This window comes from Rattus norvegicus, chromosome 7, assembly GCF_021556685.1.
Source record: "Rattus norvegicus strain SHRSP/BbbUtx chromosome 7, alternate assembly SHRSP_T2T, whole genome shotgun sequence".
In the NCBI taxonomy this organism is placed as follows: domain Eukaryota; kingdom Metazoa; phylum Chordata; class Mammalia; order Rodentia; family Muridae; genus Rattus; species Rattus norvegicus.
The window spans coordinates 12,371,452-12,387,400 of NC_141540.1; the positions used below are offsets into that span (position 1 = coordinate 12,371,452).

Consider the following 15,949-nt stretch of genomic DNA (forward strand, 5'->3'; position numbering starts at 1 on the left):
AGAAAAAAAGAATACAAGTGTTTTTATATATGTTATTTCAGTAACACACAGGCACAGGGGTATTTCTAGTCCTCATAAATTATGCAGATCTTAATGAGACATCTAAATTTTAGCCCTGAAGATCAAAAGCTTCCAGAAATCAGAGGATTATTATCACTTTACTTCTAATTTAATAAGAAAAGTAAATTATTATTTTGAAGTTATCTCTGTATTGTAAGAACTTTCATATTTGATATTGTTAGGGTTCAAATGTGAAATGGCTCCAACAGGCTCATGTGGTTGAGCACCTTGTCAAGACCCAACAAGGATGGGACTAGCTGAAATCCCCAACAAAGAGAAGGGAGAACCTATAGAGACCATATCCAGAGTCTAGACAAGGCCCCCGATTGAGAGATGGAGCCACCCACTCATCTACAAATTTTTACCCAGAATGACTCTCATCTAAAGGAACTACAGGGACAAAGAGTGGAGCAGAGACTGCCCCACCTGGGGATCCATACCATATGCTGCCACCAAACCCAGACACTATTGCTGAGGCCAAAAAGTGCTTGCTGACAGAAGCAAATTATAGTTGTCTCCTGAGAGGGTCTTTCAGAGCCTGACAAATACAGAGGCAGATGCTCACAGCCAACCATTGGACTGATCATGGAGTCCCTATGGTAGGAGTTAGATAAAGGACTAAAGGAGCTGAAGAGGTTTGCAACCCCATAGGAGGAACAATATTAACCAACCAGACCCTCCAGAGCTCCCTAGGACTAAACCACCAACCAAAGAGTACACATGGAGGGACCCATGACTCCAGCAGTACATGTAGCAGTGGATGGCATTGTCTGGCATCAATGGGAGGAGAGGACCTTGGTTCTGTGAAGGCTCGATTCCCTAGTGTAGGGAAATGCAAGGGTGATGAGGTTGGAGTGAGACGAAAGCACCCTCACAGAAGCAGAGGGAAGGGGGATAGGAAACCAGGAAATTGGATAACATTTGAAATGTAAATACATAAATACCCAATAAAAAAGAAAGGCTGTTGATGTTCATTAGGCTTGCAATGTTCATTAGAAAGGCTGCTGAACTGTTAGGAGGTGGGTCATGACTGCCATAGGTGACTCCTGGGGATGGGCCTTTGTGGGTTATAGTAGTCTTACCTTTAGTTAGTTGATCCTACTGCCATGAACTGCACTCCATCAACCCAGCCATGATTGATTACCACAAGCCACGGAAACCGCGAGTTAAAATAAGCCTGCCATCTCTTTTTTTTTTTTATCTCTTAAGTATTTTGTCTCAGTAATGAGAAAAGTATTAGGTAAGGAATGCCCTGTGCCATCACTCTCTCTTTCACTATCATTTCTAAATCACAGTGTTTTCTGTCTGTTTGTTATGTTTTAATGGAAATTTTTATAAAGTGTGTTTTGTTCACATTTATCCCCTCTCCAGCTCATCCCAGGTCTACTCCCTCTGCTATTCCCTAACCCATTTGACTTTGTGCCCATTTTGAAGGAAATAAAACCCTCTCAAGCCTAATTCATTCTTGGATTATGGCCTTCTATACAAGTGAGGTCAACTTTCCAGGGACTACACTCCTCGAGAAAACTGTCTCTCATTTTTCTACCATCTAATAGTTGTTAATAATTCCATAGCTAGGGGTGAGGTTTTACATATATCTACATGCTAATTATTTGTTTATTATTTTTTGTTCTAGCTTAAATTTGTACAGGTCTTGTGGCTGCTATTGCAATCACTATGTATTCATATGCACAGTTGCCCTGCTGTGTTTAGAAAATACTGCTTTCTTGTAGTCATCCACCGCCTCTGGCTCTTATACTCTTTCTGTCCTTTCTTCCTTCCTTGATCCCTGAGTCTTCATAATTCCCAGCTCCACTTAAGGCTGAGAATTCTGAAGTCTCTTGCTCTCTACACCTTGGCCAGTTGTATGTCTCTGTGTTAATCACTATCCACTGAATATACAGCCTTCTTTGATGAGGGTTGAGAACTGCATTGATCTATAAGCATAACCATGTCACTATGAATCAGTTTAATGTTATGCATATTTAGCCAGTATAATAGTTATTTCTTGTAGAGGAATTTTAATCCTACAACATGGCTACTCTAGCAAGATATCACATCCAAAAACCTGGGTCTGTGAGATCTGACTAAAATACAGACATATCCTTAGTACACACATTTAATCCCAAACAACAATGTCTAATTGAGGGGGCAGATAAAGCGATAAATCAGAGAAAGATTTGACAAAATGAGTCAGAGATAGGATATGCCCAACTTTCTCAGGAGCAGGCAGGAAAGAGAGGTTATTTAAGATCAGTGTAGGGAGAGAGGTGGTTGAGTTGAGTTCAGTTGAGTTCAGGAAGTTCCATTCAGCAGTCAGTGCAATTCATTCATGGAGTTCAGAGGCAGTTCTAGAATCAGAAATCCTAGGTATGGCTCCCATCCATCCCATCCTCTGAGGAAATATAAACAACCTCTACTTTTCTTTCCTAGGGCCTATGTCTACACTGGTCTTGAGTTGCAAGGTATTCTTTCTTCCACAAGCATGTGGTCTCTTTAATTCCTAGAAACTACATTTATTGTCTTATCCAAATACATTACTCTTCCCTCTTTCTTTTCTAACAATGAGTCTCCTTACCTTCACTCTATCCTCCTTCCTTCAAAATATTGTTAAATTACTAACCTCAGTTTGTAGCCTCAGGAAAATGATTAAGTTTGTTGTCTCTTTAAATTCTTGGCAAAAAGACTATACTTTCAGGGATCATTTCTATAGTTCGTTACTAAATTCTTGGCAAAAACACATATACCATGCTCACCATGACTTTTGTCTTAATTTGTTTTTTTGAGTTAAAGAAGAGACCATGGAAGAATGATTACTGCATGACTGGCTCTGGCTTGTTCAGCTACCTTTTTTGTGCTGCCTGGGCCCACCAGTTTAGGACTAATAACACAGTGAATATGGCTCTTCTGCATCAATTTTAATCAAGAAAATATGCCACGGACAGGCCTGCAGGTCAATCACATGAAGACAACTCTTCAATTGATGCTCACTCTTCCTAAGTGACTCTAGTTTGTGTCAAGTTGACAAAAACTACCCAATATATCTAATAAAAATCAGATCTTTGCAAGCTCTCTTACACTTTACATAAGAGCACATGTGCAGTACTAATGCTTGTTATAATTTGAGAATAATGAACTCTCAGAAAACCACATATTCTCATTTCCTTTTATCTAAAAGTAACATTTTCACCATAAGGGAAACTATCATAGTTATTAAGACAAAGAAAGAGAAAATGAAAGGAGAATTTAGTAGGGACACAAGAGAGATTATTGGCAGATTTCACACTTTTCATAAGTTTCATTAAACATTCTTAATATAAAAATATTCCCTCTGTGTCTATATGTACTCCAATGGAAAGTTAAATGTGCCCCAATACCATGTCTCGTAAGCCAACTAAAGGGACACAGAGTTGCTTTTAGGCCAAAGGATGCAAAGGACAGGACAGAGACGCCTGCTGGACATCCCCTCAGAGGCAGATGCCATTTCCTCTGGAAGTATAGCACATTTGCTGGCAAATAAAAGCTTCCTCTAGGGCAAGCTAGGAAGGACAATAAAGACACGTCATCACCCACCATCTGTCATGAAAACAAACACCAGCTGACAGGGAAGGCAACTCAAATCCTACTCCCACCCCCACAGTAACGTCATGCCTGACCTCCTGGAAGGCTGGCAGGGAGTGAGGGGAGTGGTAAGGGATTATCCACAGGGGACTATGGGGATCAAGTTTAGGGTCAACCTGCCCAGATTGCTGCATTTCTCTCATCATGACCTAAAAAGCATCAGATTTTCACTGTGAGTTTAAGGGACAAGTCATATCAGATAAGTAGAAGTTAAAATAGAAGAACCCAGAAAAACAACCACCATTATAGGTGACCAGACAACCTGTTGTGTCTTGATGTCTAAGGCCCCAGAAGGACAATGAGATATCAGAAAGCCAACCTTGGATTACAGGCAGCAAGGCAAGAAGCAGACAAGTGTAGTGTAAATAGAAGTCCCAGAGTCATGGAGATCTGTTAGAAAGAGAAGGACTTCAGAACTGACCCTTGGAGGAAAGATTTGGCTTGTCACTGCTTGTCATGGAACTATTTTGTGTAGGAGTCAGAAATCCTAGTCTCTGTGCTACATGTACTAGCTCCTTACTAGTTCAAGAAATCATTCTTCTCTAACTCATGAGTAACATAAGTAGATGGTCTCTGAAAAAAGAAAATACTGTTAAAAAATCTGAGATAAAGAAGTTGCAAACCTTAATAATAAAACTATATCCCACCCCGGTTCAGAAATTCACCACCTCTAGTTTCCGGTAGACCTCATCTGAGGAATTTAGACACACATGGTGGATCTAAAAATGAGCTAACATTTTACCTTTTCTCCCATCATAAAGCATTTCCTTACAAGATTTAAAATCAAGATGGAGGTCTTAAGGGCTTCCCGCTATCCGTTTTGACTTGTCTATCGTTGCTTTCCTCGTTTGCCTCGTGTTTTTCTAAATGGTGTTAATGAGACTTTATAGGTACAGCTTCTGACATCACTAGGCGATACACTCACAGCAAACCCCCTGATTCTCTGACCCTTACAATCTTACTGTCTTCTCTTCTGCCATATTCCCTTACCTGTAGGAGTGTTTTGTAACTGTATCCCTGGGACTGTGCTGCACAACTGCATATTGATTAGTTGTAGTTTTCTGTAATGGTTTCTATCTGTTGCAAAGAGAAGTTTCAGTGGCTCTCCAGGGATAGCACACCAATTGGTTATTCAATACCAAATGATGAGCCCTGAAAGCATACACAAAAATAACATTATACAGACTGACTAGGTTACACTGAGGAATATAAATGTATATGCATATACACTTATGTATACAGCAGCAATTATTAAAAAAAGAGGCCATGAATTTAAAAGAGGAAAAGGAGGAGTGTATAAAAGTGTTTGGAGGAAGGAAAGAGACAGAACAAATAATATAATTATAATGTCAAAATTAAATTATTTTTAAAATAATCATTTTAAGGTACCCTCACTAGTTTTACAAATTGGGTGTATTTTTCTCAATTTGTTGGAAAATAATCTCCTTGAAATGAAATCATCAAACAAGGGAGTGTTTATAGTCAGTTTTTACTATAATTGTAAGAGAAACAACTTAATAGAGAGAAATATTTATTCTGGTTCATGATTTATGAGGACTCAGGTGATCATGGTGGAAGAAATAGGGCAGGATTTGTGAAGACATGACCTTGTGTTTACATGTCTTAGATCAGAATTATACCAGGTTATACTTGGTAGGACAGGAAACAGAGACCTTGGGCCAAAGTGGGGTCAGGCTATCATCTACAAAGCCCATTCTCCAGCAACTTGCTCCCTTAAAGATTCCAGTCTTTCAAAACAAAATAAGCTGTGAGCAATAACAATGGAACTAAATCAACATCCCCACAGCAAAGGGTAGAAAGAAAAACAGCAGGGGAAGAATGATCCAAAGCAAGATGAAAACCCAGACAGGCAAACACCAAACCAAGAAGCTTAATATCTGATGTCTAACACTTGTGTGGGGATCATCTATGGGCCACACATGGTTGGGTAGTTAGTTCCACACCTACAGCCCAGTCATTTGTAACAAACAATGGCCTCCTTCCTAAGCTGCCTCCCCTTCTGCCTGCACTTTTTCTTAACAAATGTTTCCTGTTCTTGGCATTTCCAAAGTCCTGGGATCTCCATTGCAAATTAGGCTTTGTTATCATTGCCCACCAGATTGGTCAGTAGGGAGTCGTTTGCAGAGAATGCACCCCTGTTACACATTTTCTGACATCACTGGCCCTTCCACATTCTTCCTGAAAACTAGTTCTGAGGCCAAGAAGTACATAGTCAGATTTATTACATCAAAACTCCACTCCTAGCACCATTTTTTTCTTCTTATAGTGAGCTTCTCTTACAATTGTGACAATTTTTCTTTGATATCAACTTTTGAAGGGAGGATTTATTCCAGTTCACAGTTCAGAGAGAGGGTCCATATCTCCTAGAGAAGACATGATAGATAAAGGAAAGTATGACTTGTTATATCACAACTGATTTAAAAATGGAGAGCTAGAAACAGAAGTAGAGCCAAGCTGTAACCTCCAAGGCCCACTCTTAGCCACTCTTTCCTCAACTAGGCCCCACCTCCTAAAAGCTCCAAAGCTTATCCAGGCAGGAGCAGCAGCAGCTTATGGGTCTGTTAGGCCATTTCATATCCAAATCATACTGGTTTTATTATCTATTTACTGGGAGAGATGACTAGTCAGGTTCAGTGAGTTCATTGCTTTACTTAAAGTTTCAGCTGTTTAAATTCTTAAAAATAAAACGATGCTCCAACATACAACAAAGATACATGCTCCACTGTGTTCATAGCAGCCTCATTTAGAATAGCCAGAAGTTGGAAAGAACCCAGATGCCTTTCAACAGAGGAATGGATACAGAAAATGTGGTACATTTACACAATGGAGTACTACTCAGCTATTAAAAACAATGCCGTCATGAAATTCATTGGCAAATGGATTGAACTAAAAAATATCATCCTAAGTGAGGTAACCCAATCACAGAAAATCCCACATGGTATACACTCACTGATAAATAGGTATTAGCCCCAAAGCTCGAATTACCCAAGGTACAATCCATAGACCATATGAAACTCTCAAGACGAAGGACCACCAAAGTGTGGATGTTTCAGTCCTCCCTAAAATGGGAAACAAAAATATTCATAGGAGGGGATATGGAGACAAAATTTGGAGCAGAGACTGAAGGAATGGCCATTCAGAACCTTCCCCACCTGGGGATACATATATATATATATATATATATATATATATATATATACACACACACACACACACACACACACAGCCACCAAAACTACACAATATTGATGAAGCTAAGAAGTGAACGCTGACAGGAGCCTGATGTAGCTGTCTCCTGAGAGGCTCAGCCAGAGTGTGACAAATACAGAGGTGAATGCTAGCAGCAAACCATTGAACTGAGAACAGGATCCCCGTTGGAGGAATTAGAGAAAGGATTGAAGGAGCTTAAGGGGCTTGCAACCCCATAAGAACAACAATACCAACCAACCAGAGCTCCCCGGGACTAAACCACTACCCAAAGACTACACGTGGACACACCCATGGCTCCAGCTGCATATATAACAGAGGATGGCCTTGTTGGGCACCAATGGGAGAAGAAACCCTTGGTCCTGCCAAGGCTGGATGTCCCCAGTGTAGGGGAATGTCAGGGCAGGGAGGCAGGAAGGGGAGATGGTTGGGGAGGGGACAGGGGATAAGGGACTTATGGACAAAAAACTGAGAAAGGGAATAACATTTGAAATGTAAATAAAAAATTATCCAATAAAAAAGATAAAACTTCCTTTCTCTGCATAAATCCAATTATCAGGTACAAACAGTTTACAATTTTGTCCTTTATATCTTCTAGTACTTTTCCACTAGGATAGTCCAGAACTTAAATTTTTCCACATCCCACCTTGTTTGGTTTTTTTTTTTTTAATTTTCAACTTTTCTCCTCTTTTCACTATTGAAAGAGCATAAATAAAATCGTCTTGTCTGCCTAACATTTTCAAGGGAGAGTTCTGCTTAGGCAATCTATGAGGCACAATTTCTATAGGAAACAGCATTCCTTCTAGTTTGAAATTATACTTTGTTGTACACATCAAATGCTTTTCATTGACCTAGCAAATATTTACCATGGAACTAAGTCATTCCTTAACTATGTTTTCATTATAATTAATTATTAGTTAGTTAGTTAATTCATTTTCACTAAAGTAAAATAAAGTTCTGGTAGGTATAATCTTTAACAGAATCATTAAAACCTATGTCAATTGGGATACCTCTCTACTTGCTATCGATCAAAGAGGCCCAAGAGCTCCACACCCAAACAGCCTAGGCCATTACCATTGGTCTTAGTTGCTAACCATAACCAGATGGTAAGACCCTATTATTGAAGGCACAACCCACTATATCCTTTAGTTTCAGGATATAGAGAAATCAAGCTGGGACTGGCTAGAAATTTTTCTCCCCACAGGCTAGTTTTCATAGTGTTGAAAGATGCTGTGCAGGACAGTGGTGCTGACATCTCAAAAGCAGGATAGGAAGGTTTCACTAGGGAGTTAAAATCGGCCTGAGATGCCTGTTATGATGAAGAAAGGTCCCTAATTTTATAGGCACCCGTTGAACAGACTGTCCTCTGACCAAGAGTAAAGATGCCCCCATAGACTATATCCCAGTCCACACTGGTTCAATTTTATATAAAACAAGGGGCTGTGGAATAAAAAAGCCCTGAAGTAATGCAGTTATAAATATTGAGAATCAACCCAGAAAACTTACATTGCCATCCTGGGCCTTAACTTCATTATCTGGGACAATGATTCTTCGAATCTGTCTTCTGTCTAATTAGTTCTGTTCTTTGATTTATTCTACTTGTGATGGGACTTAGTGTCACTGGTTTTTCTTTTTGTTCTTATTAAAGGCATCAAAATGTGTACACATATATATACAGATTCTCTCCCCTTCTCTTGTAAAAAGAAATCATATTAGAGTTACTAAGTTGAATACTAATATGAGCCGAAAAGAGATGAAGGATGGTACCAGGTAAAATACACGGGTACAAGAATGAAAGCCCTTGACCTTCAGAACAAACTTAAAACTAAAAAGCATCTAACAGAATAAGTATTTTCAATTTGTGTATGGTCCTCTATCTTCCTCATTGGTACTTTTGTTTCCATTAGTCTTAACCAATGGAAATGAAGAGGAAATAGCAAGAAGAAAAGATAGGACAATTATGCCTACATGTTACTCTAAACACACATCACTTGTAATTCTCATAAAAAGTTACATAAGAAAGATTGTTATCTTTACAAATCTAAAACAGAAACAGAATAGAGTATACTTTTTCCAAGAGCAGGAAAACAAATGAAGCAACATCTGTAGGCACATAGCAGTACCATCTAACCAGAAGAATGACATTCCAAACCATCCTGTGTGATCCAGGGACCACTAATCCTCAAAGTTGAAGGAACAGGTTCATGCCATGCCTCTAGCTTAGTCAATAAAATCTGCATCATGCATCACTTAGTAAACATGTGGTCTCAAATTAGACCTGTTTCCTACTCTTTCTATACCTGAGGGTAGCTTACTTTGAAAATGTGATATGTCTATGTGTTAAAGGATGAGTAAAAAATCAAGTAAATAAGCTATCACTAGCCTCCACAGAAAAGAATAGTTCAAAGAAGAAATTTTTTATGGTATTGAAGTCCTCCTTTTTCAGTACCAAAAATGGGGCATTTATATTTGGGAGTACTTTTCCTATGACTTATAAGAACACTTGTTTATAATGGCTGCTTCCCTTCCTTGGGGTTGGTTTTAATCAAAATTTACCTTAACTCTTCATATGGTGTCTTCACAAGCAAAGAGGAAGATCTTTGAGGTACTTGATGTCCGTCCAGAGGAGTAACCAGGGATTACATATAAGCTATCCAATGAGATGATTGATGCTTCTACAGTCTGAATGCTTGTGTCCTCCCAAATTCATATGTCAGAACTTAATACACAATGAGATAGTATTAGCGGGTGATAATTTTAGGAGGTTATTAGACATTAGGACAAGTCCTCACGAGTAGAGCTCACGTCTCCTAAAAGAAGCTTGAAGGAGACTCATACTCTTCTACCAACTGAGGACACAATACAAACCACATCACTGAAAAACGGAAATTCTTAGAAGTCAATGTTGGTGTTGTAATAATGGACTCCCCAGCTACAAATGCATGCTGTTTAAAAATGCCCCAGCCTGAGGTAATACGTTGTAACAGCTCTAACAGACTGTGGTGATACTGTATGACTGTTGAAGAATGAGATAGAAAGAATCCTGAGCAACAATTTCCAAAAGGATGATTTACAGGGAATAGGTGGTAATCCCATCTACCCTCATTCTCCAGCTGTTCTATCATATGCAAATGTTTGAGGAAGAAAAACACTAATGTTGTTTGTGAAGTAGTGCATATTGGTTTGACCAGTTCATACAATGAACTCTGACATCAAATGAGGAAAGTAGAGACATGTGTCAAGTGAAGATCATCGCTGATAGTTTAAGACGTCACTAGTCTTATCCATCATCTATTCTTCAGAATTGTTATGAGAATAAAACAAATAATAAGACAAAGTATTTCAGTGTTGAGAAACTTACTTGAATTGAAGTGAAATTCAACCCTGTAATCTATTCACGCTGCCAAAATGTTTATTGAACAACTAGAGGGTGCTAAAACCTGTGTCACTGACTAAGAAACGAACCTGTATGAATTAAAGTTATCTCTTAGACATTACGGTAAATCCTGGTGGAGATGAGTAGATTATTTGGAATCAGAAACATAGCTGCAAACAAACCCACAATCTTGTCCTAAAATCTCAGACACTGGTATAATTGGTGTGCGTCCCTTAAAAGCAGGGCATGCCCTACCTTCCAAGAATAGCAGTTGTGACCCCAATCTCTCCCCCGTTGCCAGTAAAATGAAGAAAGTGCCCTTTCCTTGGAGATGAGTGTTAAAAGTCAAGATGTCTAAACCTAACATCTAGAAAGTGATTTTGAGCCTGGTTTTAGCCTTTGTCTTGTAATTTCAGGTCTTTCCTCTTTTCCAAAACAAGGGCTACTCTCATATCATTTAGAAGCGGTGTCCGCACTATGTATCTTTCATCTTCGTATATGCTCCGTACGTTACTCATAACTTTTATTCACCATTTACCTTTCTTAAACCTTTAAAATCATCATTTAATTTTACAAGTTTTAGACTTGATGAAATATTTTCAAAATACTATACATAGTCCCCATATTCCCAGAATCTATTTTCCCCTCTGTTAACATCTTGTAATAGCATTATATATTTGTTATAGTTATGAATCTGTATTGATAGCATTATATATTTGTTACATATCTGTTGATACATCATGATTAACCAAAGTTGAGAATTTATTAGATTTCTTAGTTTTAACTATTTTTTTCTTTTTTTTTTTATCTGAGAATCCTTTCCAAGTTGCTATATTATGTTTGGTCATCATGTACCTAGTTCCAGTTCCTCTTGACTGAAATAAGTTATAACTTTCCAAATTTTTTCAACCTTTTGCTGGTGTTGTTGATGTTGTTGCTACTTTGGTAGTTTTATAGAATACTGGTTAGGAATTTTGTATAATGTTCCTTAATAGAAATTTATCTGATATTATTCTAAGATCAGATTGAGAACTTTTCTTAAGAAAGTGGCATTTTTATCATATCAAGTATAAGTTGATGCAACTAATCAGGCCTTCCCATTGTTAATATTAATCTAAATTACCTGACTGAAGCGATGTTTCTTTCTGTGAACAACATCCTTGCCTTCTATACTGTATCCTTTTCTTGAATTATTTTATTTTCAAGACCATAAGTACATAATTTTATTTTCCTCCCTCCAAACCCTCCTATATATCTCTTCTTTCTCTCTTTCAAAGGATGTCATTCTTTATAGTTCACACTGAAGGAATTAAGTGAGTTAAGCTCAATTTACTGTCTGCCTTCTTGAGGACATACTATTCACATAGCTTACTCAGACTCTTTTCTATAGGATATTTGACTATTTATTCCCACTTACTTGTTTAATGATCTGCTTAATCATTTATTTATATAACTACAATCACAGATTTGCATTCTACAATGCTTCCTACCCAAGGCTTACTTATATTTTATCTCCTACGACCAGACTAGCTGATCTCTGAAGGTTTCCTTCCAGGTCTCATAGCAAGACAAAATTACTGTAAAGATAAAACTCAATCAGTCTAAATCAGATTGATAAGCTAGATTGGTTCCCCAAATGAATTTAGTATAATCTTTCATCCTTCTAAAAATTTGCTCAGCCATTAGAGTAAATTTCTTAGGTATAAAATAACAGAAATCAATTTCTCTCCCATTCTCTTTGCCCTTTTTAAGAGCATACATTTTGAGCTTTTCAATTCAGAGGTTATTCAAATGATGAATTGAGACTTATTGAAAGTATATCTTGGGGCCAATGAGATTGCGCAGCAGGTAAAATCAGGACATGAGTTAGATTCCCAAACTCATGGTCAAAGAGCAGAACTGACTCTTGGAAATTATCCTGTGACCTCGATATGCATGCTATATAGCTTATTCATGCCCATGGTCATATACACACATCATACACACATACCTCCAGTTGTTCATTTTATATGTGTGTGGATGTGTGTATAAAGTACATAGAAATATTATGAAATTATATATGTATGTTAAAAGAATCAAATTAATCTATAACACAATCGTAGGAATGGGGAACGCTTGGGAAGAAGGCTACAGCTTGAGACTGAAGTTACAGAAAAGGCAGAAACAGAAAAAGTAGCTCATAGCTCATGATAAGTGTAGCATTCATTGCCACGGTATTTAACTGCTATCTATCTTTAAAATCAAATAGAAATAAAACAAATAACAAAAACAAGCAAACAACCAAAACCTACCTATTCTTTTTGCCTAAGGAGTCAACAGATTATCTTTTACCTCTGAATAGAATTCAAATGTGAGAATAAAAGCTAAAAATTCAATCTTGCAAATCCCAAATGAGACAGCAAGTCTTTCTCAAAGAACAAATTGTTGAAGAATTATCAATTAGTTGTCTAGCTGCCTCCTTAAGCCAACATGAATATGCAGGAGGAAATAAGACATGCAATTCTCTTTGCCTGGGCCTGGGAGAAAATCGTAATAGATCATCCCCATCTCTCTCACTTCCAGTAGAAAAGAATAGGTGTTGTACTTTGCTTTCCTCTAAACTTATCTCTGCATCAGCTAAATAGGATTTTGCGAAATTAGACTGGAACAAATAGAATGAAAATGAGGTCAACATCAAGGTCACAAGTTTAGAGCTAAATCCTGACTGATGCTCTCAGACAGATACATCAAAGCCTTTGAAAGCTTTATAATGGGTTGTTTAATAACAAGACCTATTTATTAACTAAATCTATCCTGCTGGGTACTTTCTCCATCAAATGAGAATGATCACGGGTTCCTTACTGCAAGGTGTAAATAGTAGGATGAAGACAGGATAGAAGCCAGCATGAAGACATTCTACTTGACTCATTCCCTGGGTCTGAGGATGGCTTATGCCTTGACACAGATATTCATGCCACTAGAGGTAAAGACTTCTGCAATAGGGTACTGTGAATCTCAAACTAAGTTAAACTTGGAAAAATAATTTTTGCTAATATCTACTTGGTACATAGCTGATTCATTGATTAACTAATTTGTGCCATGCACTGATCTAGGCTTGTAAGTTACTATATACCACCAAGACTCATGAAGAAACAGTGGGGCCTGTGCTGTAGAAGAAGCATACCAGAATTTAAGGTAATTGGAAGGTTCTATCATACAGTTTCAATCATTAGGTAATGTACTAATGACAGTTTTCAGAGGGAGGTAACAAAGGCCCCAAGTTAAGATTTGGGAACTCAGAGGTTAACAGTACACAGGTATGACTGAAAAGAAATGTGCACAGAGTACAAACATGCAACTGTCTTCTCCTATTATGCCTGTACCAGCCATGCTAATCTCACAGACACTATCAGGCTTGAATAACGGCAGCTAGAGCCTGTGAGGACAGTGAACTTAAGGAAAGAGAGAAAGAGGTGGCAATTTCAAACTTGACTATTCCAGCTTAAAATTCCAAGCATTTTTTCAGAGATATCTTGGGGATGGCAGACCTGTCCTGCTGGGGCCCAGCTGTCAGTAGAGTCCTCCTGATATCTAACAATGAGCAGTTAGGAGGTCAAGAGAAAATAGAGCAGGGAGAACAATGAAATTCCAATGCTATAGAAAGAGGAACAATTGGAACAGAGGAAAAGTAAGCCAAGTGCTTCAGAACAGTGTGGATTGTTGGCTCTGGGGTTGGGGAGAAGCAAATGTGAAACTAACATTAAAATGACTGAATTTCTATAGGGGTGTCAGGAAACAATGAGGAGAGACTCCAGCCTTGCTTATTCTGTTTAGAACTGAAAAAGGTTAGGTTGCCCAAAGAATAGGTTCTTTTCTTCCTGACCTTCCTTGTCTGTCTGTCTGTCTGTCTGTCTGTCTGTCTGTCTGTCTGTCTGCTCTGCCACACAGTCTGATCTTGTGTAGCTCAGTAGTTCATGTTTTTGTCCATTCACTGAATATTTAGCTCTTGATATTAATCAGAATTTGAATATGCTAAGGAAAGACCATCGTAATTTATCTTACTATTGAGTTACGCGCTTTCAACAGAGATAGGTTTGGAAGCAATGTATTGAGACAGAATGAGTCAAATGCTTTGTGACCATTACAAAAAGAAATCACTAGATCCCAGAGTAGGGAAGCCTCACTTACCTGACGATGACTGTGTTCACAGCTAAAGGCAAGTGACATTGGATCTGTCTCATGAAATGTAAGCAGAAATTTTACAGACAAAGAAAAAAGAGAGAAGGCAAGGAAGATGGTAGCTCATTCCTAAAAATTAAATGTTAGTGGAAATCAAGTAGGAAATACCTGACTAATAAAACCCTGAAATGTCCAGAGGATCAGTAGGTTAATGCTCAGGTGGATTTGTTTAGGGTACCACCAGTGATCAAAAATAATTATATGAATAGGGTTTTTTTGTTTTGTATATTTGTAAGAACTAACAACTCCTGAGCCTTTGATGAGCTATTGCTGAGGTCTTCTTCGGTGACATAGTTATCATGAAAAAGGAGTCACTATTTACCTTTGTGGGGGGAATGATAGCCAGGGCATTGTAAGGTCCTAGAATCAGGCCTTTTGAGAAAAACACCAAGGAATGGTGGTGTCATGTGGGAGAAGAGTAATGTGATGCCGGCACAACTGTCAGTGAGGAAAGAGAAGCTGTGCTACCTAAATTCAAGAGGCTATATGAGATAGCATGTAAGGACATCTTTTTCTCTTTTATTCCTAAATATATTGATTTTCTTTGCTACTTTGAGCTGTAGTTCATAGTAAATAATGTCTTCTCAAACAAAGAATCTACATTCTTACTCATGATAACTGAGAGTCCACTGACATGATAGATTCAGAGGAATTTCCATGGGCAGGAGAAGGTGGGTTATAGTTGAGTAATGATCTATGTATGGTTGAACTTAGTAAAGTCATTTCATATGTTTGCCACTCATGAGCACAAACACGCAATTTTATGTTGGAAAATACTAATAATAGGTTTATAAAGGGGCAGTATGAAGCTAGCCTATTGATTGGATAGGTCCTAGACATATGAGACTTTTGGAGTTTAATTGTAACTAAATAAATTGAATTATTTCCTTAAATGTGCCAGACGAATTTGAAAAACTCAATGTTCTGTTGGACAGATTTGGTTGAGAATGAAAGTGCAAACAGAAATGCAGACTTAGATTCACCCCAGTTAGAATGAATGACATCAAAATATAAATAAGTGTGTCCGAGGGGAAAAGAAAATGAACTTTCACACACTTTTGGTAGAAATGTAAATCAGTATAGGCATTGTGGAAAATAGTAAGGCATAAGCATAGAAAATAAGAAAAAAGGCACCAGGTGATTTAGCAATTTCACTCCACAGATCTCCAAAGTAAAAGACACATCTGCATGCCCATGTTTATTATAAAACTACCCCCAACGGCAACGATGAACAGTCACCTGAGATGGCTACTGAGAGGCAAATAGATGGAGGAAATGTGTTTCAAATATACAACAGGATAGGATTCAACCATAGCAAGGGTGGAAACTGTAACAACAAAAATGGAACTTGAGGGCATTATTTTAAAGATTAAGATCAGCTAGGTTGAGAAAGCAAATACCACATGCTCTTACTCGTATACAAGGTGGAAAAGCTTACGAAGTGGA

General features: G+C 38.0%; 1 pseudogene; it reads left to right on the forward strand.

Moving 5' to 3' along the window:
* The first annotated feature begins 2,742 nt into the window (after positions 1 to 2,742).
* U3l8 (small nucleolar RNA U3 like 8) lies at positions 2,743 to 2,866 on the forward strand (annotated as a pseudogene).
* The last annotated feature ends 13,083 nt before the right edge of the window (positions 2,867 to 15,949 follow it).